Genomic DNA, 12,565 nt, shown 5'->3' with positions numbered 1-12,565 from the left:
ACTACCAGACACGTTCTTGGAAGGCCAACCAGAGGAGGTAAAAAACAGAAGTGAAATACAGGTCATCATCTTGTCCAGTAAGGATTTGACTAATGATATGTTTTCTGTCCTCCAAAAGGGGTTACCTTTCTGTCCCACGAGCAAATGTGACATTAATGATGTAAAAATTGCTGTGTATAAGTTCATCCGACAACTAAAAATAAAAAAGTTTTTTGCTGCAAGTGGTTTTGATAAAAATCGTCCTTCCCAGATAGTATGTGGTGATGTCACTATTCAAGATGTGTATGCAACTAAACTGTTACTTTCCATTACGGAAAAAGAGAATGATCCCATCACATTAAATCAGGTTTTACAAGATTTAGACTGCTGCACTAACTTGACAGAAGATAGTGGACTTAAGGATAAGTCTAGATGGACTCCACAATTAGCTTATGGGAACAACATAGATGCCTTCTATAAGGGTGTGAATAGAGAGCTTGATATTCTTTAGGAGAGAATAAATAATACCAGACCCTCACTCTTTGACAAAAACTTAACATTCAGAGAGAGAAATGCACTTAAGATCATTGCGGATGATTCCTCCCTTGTTGTCAAGGAGGCAGTCAAGGGAGGGAATGTCGTCTTGATGGATGGAACTAAATACGAGGAAGAGATTTTGAGACAACTGGACAATAAAGTTTGGTATGCTAAATTACCACACAATTCCATTTTTGCGATCACTGCTAAAATTAATGATCATCTTAAACAATGGCATCATGAGACCATTCTGACTGAGAATGAGTTTAAATATCTGACTGTACACCGGCCTCGCTTTCCATGTCTGTATACCTTACCCAAGGTTCATAAGGATTCCCTCTCTCCCCCCGGAAGGCCCATAGTATCGGGTATAGGGGGCCCGACAGAGAAACTAGCGGAGTTTGTGAATATTTTCTTACAACCATATGTTTTGAATTTACCCTCTATTATTAGGGATACTAAACATGTCCTTAATATTTTGAATGAATTTACTTGGGAACCAGACATGATGCTTGTCACTATGGACGTGGCATCACTTTATACTGAACTTAGAATTGAGGCAGGTGCACAGCTTCCCTTTGTCGTGCCTTTTTCCCAGATTTAGAATTAATTTAAAGGTGCTCCACAAGTGGCGTCCGAATGCCCTATGACGCCTAAAATGAATCAAATTAACGTGCTCCTAATGGGTCATTGGTTGCATCCTTGCAGGCACACAATCACCCCTCAATAACCAATGAGGGTTCTGAACACAGTATTCCTTCAATATTTCTTCATGTTTTATTTCCCAAAATGTCAATGCTTTTACGTTTTGCTTTCATTTGTTCCATTCATTAGCTGATTTCACTGTTATATATGCGGCATATATTGCGTCAACATCCAATGCATTTCGGGCATATATGACTGCCCTTCATCAGGGTGCAATACTAAAGAAAATTTAAAAAAAATGAAAATAATCAACATATACACTATACATCAGCAAATTATTCGTATTTGCATCCATTTCACTGCTCGCTCCTTGACAGTTTTCAGAGCAAACTTTGAACATGTTAAGCCTGACGCGTTTCACGAAGTAATCCTTTCTGCAGAGGCATTGTTCACGAAGGGTTGGAAGAGCAGTTTTTGGCCGCGTCTGCTCATATAATCACTGGCACCTGCCACAGTGGGCGTGGCTAAATCGCAAAGCCTTCTGTGCCTTGTAGTACGCTGGCCCTCTTCCCACAGTGGGGCCACTCAACAGTCCTTGCAATTTGAACCAAGTATTCACCAAGTGGAGTAAAGTAAAGCGTTGTAAGCCCTCAGATTGCGCTTTGCAGCAGTGAATTCGTGCTCAAGGCAGCACCACCTGCATTGGAGCTGCTCTTGTCTTCGTTCCGTCTTTGCAAGCCCCTTCTCAGAGCCTGCACGAACCCTTCGTAAGGTGGGCCTCCCTTCTCGACTGGGCAAACAGCCGATATCCATATAGTCTAAACAGGAAGCCCCAAATTAAAGCAAAGCCACACGAAGTTCATATCAGCACGTTTATTTGCATCCATTTCACTGCTCGCTCCTTGACAGCTTTCAGAGCAATCTGTGGCCGGCGCTACTTCCAAGGGACTACTTTTTTTTATCGTAAATATTTTAAAGAACATATATATATATTTTTTATATAGCCTATGTCCATCTGCAGACCCTGACAATTACAACGATGTATCGGGTGTTTGGATTGGTGCTGTGGTTCCTGAGTTTACCCGCCTCAAAGGTTCAAAGTTCTCTCTTTATAATAGTAGTATAGATAACATGTGGGAGTAACTTACAAAATTTAAAAAAACTCACATGCCGGTGTCACCGCGTATAGCGAGAACTCTTCTAAGAAAAAACGGGGGAAACCAAATTGTAACACCTGTACTCATGCAGATTATCGCATTCAGATTGTTCAAAAAAATCTAATCTCCAACAGCAAACAAACTGACCTGTTCTTAACTCACACCAAAGTTTCTTTGAAGTTCCCAAAAGTTCCAGCTTGTTTGGACTATCAGTTTGCTTTCAAACAAAATCTCATTTGCCTTCTCATTGGCCATGAGACCAATCATGTGACCAAAAAACAAGCTAGACAACATACTTATGCACTACATAGTCTCCCTCCAGGAGTCTCACACTGTCTGTTGCAAAATAAAAATCCATAAAGTATCACCTTCTAGTACATGAAATAACGCTAAAAAAATTCTACAAATTCAAAAATTACAACTGCTCCTCCCAATGCAGATAGGGGGCGCGAACCCTCAATAGCAAAAAAACTGACTCCAACGTCTGATGTCCTAAGTGTAGATCTATCTAGTGTGTCTGGGTGAATGTGCCTATTAACTAAAGCTATCCACAAGTCTAACCATAACATTCAATATACAAATATATAGTTCATACAAAGTAAAGTTACACAAGAGTCATCCATTTGATCAAGGAGCATTAAAGTCTTTATAGGTAACATGATAGTTCTGTGCGATCATTGAGACCATTGGGTTTTTGGGTAGATAATTTCTGAATCCAATGGTTTTCTCGCTGTAACATATGTTTAGTATTGTCTCTCCCTTCTTTTTTCTCCACAATCTCCAGAATCATGAATTTCAATTGCGATATATTGTGTTTTTCCTCTATGAAATGTGTAGCAACTGAGGATTTCATGTTTTTCGTACGTATATTGGATTTATGTTCCGTGAGTCTTATTCTCATACGTCTTTCGGTTTTCCCAATATACAATTTTCCACAGGGACATTTAAGAGCATAGATGACATTTGCTGTTTCACATGTGGCATTGACTTTGAGTTTTATCTCATGGCCTTTCATTGGGTGATTGATCTTGTTACCCTTGATGATGCTATTACAATTTCCACAGTTCAAACATGCTTTTGTACCTTTATATACCTCAGCCTTCGGTGGTTTGTTTTTCAATATTTCTCCCAAATTACGGGCTCTAGTGTAAGCAAACAAAGGTGGTTTTTCGAAAATACCATTAAAATCTGTTTCCAAGTTCAGTATTGTCCAAATCTTTATGATAATTCTCCTGAAACGATCACTATGTGTGGAAAATTTAGAAACTGCAACTATTCCTGACTCATCCGTTTTAGTTTTTGTTTGGAGTAATTCTCTTCTTTCCATTGTAATCACCCTTTCCCTAGATTCATCAATGATGTTATCCGGGTAACCTCTGTTTGAAAATCTTGTGGCCATCTCATCAATTCTACGTTTTAGTGTGATTTCATTGGAAACAATTCTTCTTACTCTCGCCATTTGAGAGAACGGAAGATGTTTCTTAAGGCTTGGCTGATGAAAACGTAGGCAATGGAGCATATTATTCCTGTCAGTACTTTTCCTGAAAATATCAGTCTCAAAACCTTTATCTGTAATTGTTACTTTTACATCCAAAAAGGTTACTTGTGTATCTGAAATGTCCCAGGTTAATTGTATGCGGTCATCCCTTTCATTGAACTCTGTAAGTACCTCCTGCAGTTTTTCTTTTGTGTTTTTCCAAACGATGAATATATCGTCAATATACCTCACGAGTAGTTTCAGATTATCCTGCCACTCAGTTGTTTTCAATATGTGTGTCTCCTCATAATCCTGCATGAATATATTGGCATATACCGGTGCTGCCGAATTTCCCATGGCCGTACCAACCAGTTGCTGGTACCATTCATCTTTGTAACAAAAATAGCTCTGATACAGAGTGAATAACATCAATTCCATGAGGAATGTCTGGAATGGAAGTTCTAGATTGGTGTTCATTAGTGCTTTTTCCACTGCCTCTATACCTAGTAAGTGAGGTATCAATGTATAAAGTGAACGGACGTCAGCTGTGCATAAGATCAGTTTTTCTCCAGGTTCCTTTGTACATGATTACAATTTCAGTAGAAAATCCGTAGTGTCTTTGACATACGTCTTCATACCCTTAACGGTTGGTTGCAAATACTTGTCCAGTAGCTGCCCTATCGGTTAATGCAAACTCCCACAAGTTGAAACAATCGGTCGGAGGGGAGGATCCCAGAGGTTTTTATGGATCTTAGGTATCATATAGAATACCGAAATTTTGGGATGAGTTTTAATCAAAAAATTCTTCGTCTTGTCGTTGATGATCCCCCTTTCGTAGGCTTTGTCAATGATATTCCTCATACATGGGATCTCAATGATCGCACAGAACTATCATGTTTCCTATAAAGACTTTAATGCTCCTTGATAAAATGGATGACTCTTGTGTAACTTTACTTTGTATGAACTATATATTTGTATATTGAATGTTATGGTTAGACTTGTGGATAGCTTTAGTTAATAGGCACATTCACTCAGACACACTAGATAGCTCTACTCATAGGACATCAGACGTTGGAGTCAGTTTTTTTGCTATTGAGGGTTCGCGCCCCCTACCTGCATTGGGAGGAGCAGTTGTAATTTTTGAATTTATAGAATTATTTTAGCGTTATTTCATGTACTAGAAGGTGATACTTTATGGATTTTTATTTTGCAACAGACAGTGTGAGACTCCTGGAGGGAGACTATGTAGTGCATAAGTATGCTGTCTAGCTCGTTTTTTGGTCACATGATTGGTCTCATGGCCAATGAGAAGGCAAATGAGATTTTGTTTGAAAGCAAAATGATAGTCCAAACAAGCTGGAACTTTTGGGAACTTCGAAGAAACTTTGGTGTGAGTTAAGAACAGGTCAGTTTGTTTGCTGTTGGAGATTAGATTTTTTGAACAATCTGAATGCGATAATCTGCATGAGTACAGGTGTTACAATTTGGTTTCCCCCGTTTTTTCTTAGAAGAGTTCTGGCTATACGCGGTGACACCGGCATGTGAGTTTTTTTGAATTTTGTAAGTTACTCCCACAGGTTATAAGGTTATAAGCGTTCGAATGTAAAATACACTAATAATTTTTACAGTGTGCATATCTTATAAACTCGATACTTAGAAGGATTTTTTGGACTCCACGGGATTAATAGTGGTCGTGCGGTGGCATGTAGGATATTTACACTCTAGTTTCACACGTTAACATTGAACACGAAGTTACACAAGTTGCATGTACGAATAATTTGCTGATGTATAGTTTATATGTTGATTATTATTTTTTTTTTAAATTTTCTTTAGTATTGCACCCTGATGAAGGGCAGTCATATATGCCCGGAATGCATTGGATGTTGACGCAATATATGCCGCATGTATAACAGTGAAATCAGCTAATGAATGGAACAAATGAAAGCAAAACGTAAAAGCATTGACATTTTGTGAAATAAAACATGAAGAAATATTGAAGGAATACTGTGTTCAGAACCCTCATTGGTTCTTGAGGGGTCATTGTGTGCCTGCAAGGATGCAACTAATGACCCATTAGGAGCACGTTAATTTGAATCACTTTATATTGACCATCAACTAGGCTTACAGGCGCTGAAGTATTTTCTCAATAGGAGACCTGTTGAATTGCTTGACCACATCAACATGATATTGACAATGTCCAGACTTATTTTGGAACACAATGTATTCCTTTTTAATAATCAGTGGTACAAACAAACGTGCGGGACCTCAATGGGTTCCAGATTTGCGCCATCATTTGCCTGCCTCTTCATGGGGTGGATGGAGGAGGTGCACATCTGGGGCCTGGGCGGGGCCCGTTTGCATTCTTTCATTAATTACTATGGGAGATACATCGACGACCTTCTCTTTATATGGACGAGTGGTGAGACCGAATTGCTAGATTTCTTTGCATATATGAATCAGAATACCTACAATATGACATTCACGATAAATTATAATCGTGAGATGATTACGTTTTTAGAACTGTCATTGTTTGTTGAGAATGGAAAACTTTGCAGCAAATTGTTCAGAAAGCAGACTTTATGCAACTCGGTACTACACTGTGACAATGCACACCCCAGGTCACAAGTCAACGCTATCCCCTATGGTGAACTCTACAGAGCACGTCGAAATTGTAGTGAGGAACCTGATTTCAAGGAATGTGTATTAGATATTGAAAGCAGGTTCTTGTCTAGGGGATATGGACGTGAAGTGGTGTTCAGAGCCAAGATGAGGGTACTGAAACTTGCTGGAAAAGATACGCTACAGCCTAAATAAACCAACAGTCGAGAACATAAGAATCCTGTTAGACTAATTACGAACTACAATCCATGGTCTTCAAGGATCTAGCAGATCCTGAAAAAATATTGGTGCATGTTAAGTTCTGACTCAACCCTACGACAACACATAGATTCTCACCTATCGATAACGTACCGTAGGGGTATGACGATTAAGAACATGATAAGTCCTAGCTATCCCAGATTGAAAGATCTCACTCCTACATTGCTACATTCACTCAATAAAGGGTCGTTTCGCTGTGGTAATTGCAGCATGTGCAAATTGTCATTACATGGAATACTACATTTCAGCTATAATGGTTCTAGGACATTTCATATTAAGACACACATTGACTGTAATACCACTTTTGTGGTATATACTGTGATTTGTAGGTGCAACCAAGTGTATATAGGTAGCACCATCAGGAGATTGAAAGATCGTATGGCGGAACATTTCAGGGCTCTGAAGAACAGAGATACTAGGTATCCGTTAGCAGTACATACACTTGAGTGAGGTTCACAGACAGAACATTTGTCAATGTCATTTCATGGTATTGAAACTATGCCCCAAGATGTTAGAGGGGGTAATCGTGAATTAAGATTACGCCAGTTTGAGGCACGCTGGATCTTACGAGTACATGCAGTTGAGAGGGGGTTGAATTTTGATGATGAACTACAATACTTTCTTGGCTGTTAGAATTCAGGTATAACCGTACGTAACTAACCCTGGGCGAAGAACTACTCTCCGTTCGCGGAGCTTGCGGAGGTTCGGCAACTCCGCGTTCTACGGAGAACGCGAAGCTGTCGATTACTCCGCGATCCGGTGCGTAGCGTAGTTCTCACGCGCTGAATAACATTATCGCGTGCGCGGCAATGGCTTACCTTGGTTCTGCGTTCGCTTTTTCCTGGTCGCGTGTGCCACCATGTTTGGAAACACTCTCGCACAATCCCGTGCGACTGTGCGAATGCGATAACGTCATTTGGATGCGCGATAGCGTCATAAGGATGCGCGAGGATGCTTGTTGGTAAGATCGAGTTGCCGAACACGCAGAAACTGCATTCTTGCACAGAATAACTCGCGAGCATGTTAAAACCATAATAAATTACCATTTTGGTTAGGAAAAAAATGAAAAAAAAACTTAAAGTTGTACCTTTGGCTGTATTTTTTGGGGGGAAGGAGCCCTCTTTTTGTTTCTACTCTTGTTTTGAAGAGTAAGGAGGAAGGAGGAAGGGTCCTTGAGTTTACAACTTCCTGTTCCTGTCCACCAGGCTCCTCCCAGTGCTTTGTCCATGTGGTGCTCACTTTCCTTTGGATTTTGAGCTGGAAGGATCACTTTCTGTGTGTGTTGGCTGCATTACTGATTTTTCTTGGATTTATTGAGGACTTTTGGATTTGGAATTCTCTTTTTCAAGTAAGTTTGTGTAATGTATGAGTGAGTATGATGTAGACTTGTGTTTGTTTGATTTGAGGTTTTTTTAACTACAGTGTTCAATCCTGGAATTAAATTATTGATGGAGGCCTGTTCTTTTATGAGGTCCCAACTTGTATTTTTTTTTTAATTTCATCCAGGCTACATAGAGAGGTACCCATGGGTCCAATCATGTTTCTGTAGTGTGTGTTTAAATTTTTCTTCCAGTTTGTAAACAAACATCATGGATGGCATTGGATTATGTTCATTATGCAATAGCAATGTCTGTTGTGGAATTTCTGTTTGTGGAATTTGAAATGTTTTTATTTTTTAAGCCAATAGCTGACCCTAGTACTCCATGTAGTTAGTGTGTAGGCATGCTTGAGTTCATTGTATTAACTTTCTGTGGTTGGCCTGGCCATGTGTTGGCGGCCATTTTATGTTTCCACTTTCCAGCCACTTTGCTCTTGCCATAGGCCTCCAACCTTGTGGCCTACTCTGCCAGTAGGCCAGAGGTACTACTCATAGGGTCATGAAAGTTAATCAACTGTTTTTGTGGTGTACCCTTATTTTGAAAATCATGGATGGCTTGGATTGATGTAGAAAATCTTATTTTTATGTGTGGGGTATTTCAGGTTTTGGGTGTGTTTAAATACTCTGTCAATTTCTGACATTAGGTAACCCTAGGAATACAGCTTGGGTAGTTTTGGTAACTTCGCACAGTGTGAGAACGTGACCTTACATTTTTTGTCTTGTTCGCGCACTCAATATACTTGCTCGGGAACGCGAAAACGACGTTTTCTTCCATTCGCGCTGCCCAACACGCCGAAAATGTTTAATGTGTTTCTTGTGCTATAAAAAGTCCTCATTTATGTTGTCATTTGGTTGTAGTTTTCTCTTTTTGGAGCATGGACCACTTCCATTTTCTGTCCTCTATGTAATGATTTCTTGTTTATGGTTGGGGTGACCAATTTGGGCGGTGGTGGTGTGTCCATTTTGTGAAGCAAAGCATTGTCCCTTTGCCATAGGCATTATTGTCTGTCTTCTCTTTCTTGTCATGTTGTTGTTGGTGGCCAGGCCATGTGGTGGCGGCCATTTTGTGTATGCTTCCTTTGTGATTTTGCCATGTTGTTGTTGGTGGCCAGGCCATGTGGTGGAGGCCATTTTGTGTATACATTAAAGTTTTCCATGTTGTTGTTGGTGGCCAGGCCCTATGGTGGCGGCCATTTTGTGTATGCTTCCTTTGTGATTTTGCCATGTTGTTGTTGGTGGCCAGGCCATGTGGTGGAGGCCATTTTGTGTATACATCCTTTGTGAATTTTCCATGTTGTTGTTGGTGGCCAGGCCCTATGGTGGCGGCCATTTTGTGTGTCCTTCCTTTGTGCTTTTGCCATAGGCATCCAAGGTTTTTGACTATTCTGGCAGTAGGGCAGAGTTACTACTACTCATAGCCATAGGTGCATTAAAGTTAATCAACTCTTGACACGCGACATTACATTTTTTGTCTTGTTCGCGCGCTCAATGTACTTGCTCGGGAACGCAAAAACGACGTTTTCTTCCATTCGCGCTGCCGAACACGCCGATTTTGCATTCTCGCGGACAATATGTCCCGAGTTGCATAAAAGTTTCTCGAAAATGTTGCATGTGTTTCTTGTGCACCCAAAAAAACAGAAGTTGTCATTTGGTTGTAGTTTTTGGAGCCTGGAACAATTCCTGTGTCTGTCTTCTTGTTTGTGGGTGGGCTGACCACGTGGGCAGCGGTGCGGCTACTTTGTGAAGCAAAACAAAGCCTTGTCCCTTTCCCATACGCATTTATTGTCTGTCTTCTTTTTTCTCTTTCTTTTCATGTTGCTGGGGGTGGCTAGGACATGTGGTGGCGGCCATTTTGTAGGTACTTCCTTTGTGCATTTATCATTGGTCTCCCAGCTTTTGGTCTGATCTGACAGTAGGCCAGAGTCCCAGAGGTAGTAGTTAGCGGGGGTGCTGCCTTTATGTAGCTGTTTTAATTCGGTGTATGCAATTAACATCATTAGGGCATGTGTGTATGGCATTGCATTCCAAAATGTGTTGTCTGGGCAGGGGTTTGTTTGTATGTGTTTTTGCGGTGTTAGGTTTACAACCTCTGTCTTAGCCATGGGGCATTTTATTCCTTGCATTAACCTGCCATGTGCAGCAGGCATCCTCCTTTTTCTGTCCATATTGGTATATATAGGCCTGCTTGACTTTATTGGTTCTTTCTGGACTTCATGTGGCTTTGAGCTGTGGTGCTGGACTGGTATTATTAGTCTTCTGTTTTGTCTTTTATACATTGGCCTGTGTGTCTTTCAATTGTTCATGTTGCCTTACTGCTTGTTTGACTGATGTTGTTCTGCCTTCTTTACTTGTAGGTGCACAAAAAAAGGCTGAGGAGGTGCTGGTTGTTTTTTCATCCATCGCTCGTTCTACTGCCAGACGGACGTCCTTCAGTTGTACGCCACGTGTGGTGTGTGACTCATCTGACCAGACATCTCTGCAATTTGTGCTGCTGTGAGCTGACATCAGAAGAAGATGGGCCCTAAGAAAGCTACCAGGTCCTCCACCACGAAGAAAGTTGCTGAGAAGAAGGAACAGAAGAAGGAAGTGTCACTTAAGTCTGGTATGGACCCCAAAACCTTTTTTGGGACCCCAAAAGGTACGCCTGCAGCAGCGGTGTCTGGGGTGCAAGCTGGGACCAGCACATCCGCATTAGTGGGGGCAAGCCACCATCCCAGGGCCAAGCACATGATGAGGGTCGAAGAGGTAGCCAGCCTTCTGTTTGCGAGCAGTGATACTGAGCCTGAACTAAACGTATCGCTGTCTCGAAGTAGTACACAATCCACGCAAGATGGAAGTGCTCAACAACCACCGCCAGCAGTAGATGTTCAACAACCACAACCACCGCCCGCAATAGGAGTTGTTCACCCACAACCACTTCCCGCAACAGTTGTTGAACAACCACAAGCACCGCCCGCAACAGTTGTTGAACAACCACAACCACCGCCCGCAACAGTTGTTGTTGAAGAACCACAGCCCGCAATAGTACTTCCTCAAGAACAACAACCACCATCTCCGTACGCAATAGTAGTAGTTGTTCCTCCCGAAGTCGGGGCAGTTCAGGAAGTAGAGCCTCATTCCGAGCAAGAAGAAGAGGAAGCCACTTCTGGAGGTGATCTATTGCCTTTGAATTCACCAAGGGAAAGGAGGGTTAGTGCATTGAGTTCTTCGCCAAGCATCCCTTCCGATGACCTTGATACGGATTGGCAGCCACAACTATCAGAGCATTCAAAGGAGAGACATCCCAAGAAGACCAGGCTAGGAAAAAGGAAGTTTCCAGGCAGGCTTGAACTTATGGAGGCCGATGTAGGTGAGCAGGATACTGCTGGTGATAAAGAAGGGTCTGACACTGTCATCATCACGAGCGTTATTCCTGGTGCAGAGGATGTAGAGACCAACATTTTCACCCTATCCAGAAATGCTGCAATTAGTGATGAGCAGGTAGCACGCATAACTCCTACACACTCAACACCCAAAGTAACACCAGCTCCCATTTTTTCATCAGCGAAGGCCCGGCAGCATCCGACATCCAGTAGAAGCGCCACTTCAACAGAAGGAGGTAGTGGCAGTACTAGGACTGAGCTGTCACATAGTGAAATTCAACAATCCTCCAGTCCATCCGGCATTGGCAGTGGGTCCTCCTCTTCCTATGGCAGGAGACAAAAGTTTACCTCCCCAGTGTGGGACTTCTTTACGGTTCACCCAGTTCAGGAGAACATTGCTGTATGCACCATTTGTCATGTCAATGTTAGTCGTGGTAAGCTTGGTACAAACTATGGTACTGGAGGCCAAACGACCCATTTGAAAAAAACACACTTGATCAGGTGGGAGAACCACCTTGCAAGCTTAAATTTTTTTAGCACTGGTGTTGGTGGGGATACAGTGGTACAAGGTCCACTCATGGTTGACCAGGAGGTAGAAGAAGAGGGAGACGATGACCTTCTATCTAGGAGTGGTACACAAAGGAGCCCTGTCACCAGCACTGGAGTGGTAAAGTCCACATCCTCCGCATCAGCAACTTCTCAGTGGCACCAGAGTCAGCTGGAAACACCAAGGAGTGCAAAGTCTGCGATGCAAGGTGGTTCGTCTAGCATAACTGAAAGAAATGCAAAGCAGCGTACCATTCCTAGCATGTTTAGGCAGGAGGGAAAGTACGAGCGGAACCACCCAATAGCACGTTTGTACAATGCGAAACTTGCGAAAATGTTAGCACAGGACCTTCTCCCATTTTCATTTGTTGAGGCTGTTGGATTTCTGGAATTAGTGGCAACCCTCTGCCCAAAATGGAACGTTCCCAGTTGCTACTATTTTGCCCGAGTTGCTGTTCCAGCACTACACCACGACGTGCTGGAATTGATTAGGAAAGCCTTACAACAGAGTGTTGTCCATTGTATCCACCTGACAACAGACATGTGGAGCAGTTGCGATGCTACAGATTTCATGTGCATCACCGCACACTGGATCTCTTTTGCAGGT

This window comes from Lissotriton helveticus, chromosome 1_1, assembly GCF_964261635.1.
Source record: "Lissotriton helveticus chromosome 1_1, aLisHel1.1, whole genome shotgun sequence".
Lineage (NCBI taxonomy): Eukaryota > Metazoa > Chordata > Amphibia > Caudata > Salamandridae > Lissotriton > Lissotriton helveticus.
This window is presented reverse-complemented; position numbering follows the sequence as displayed.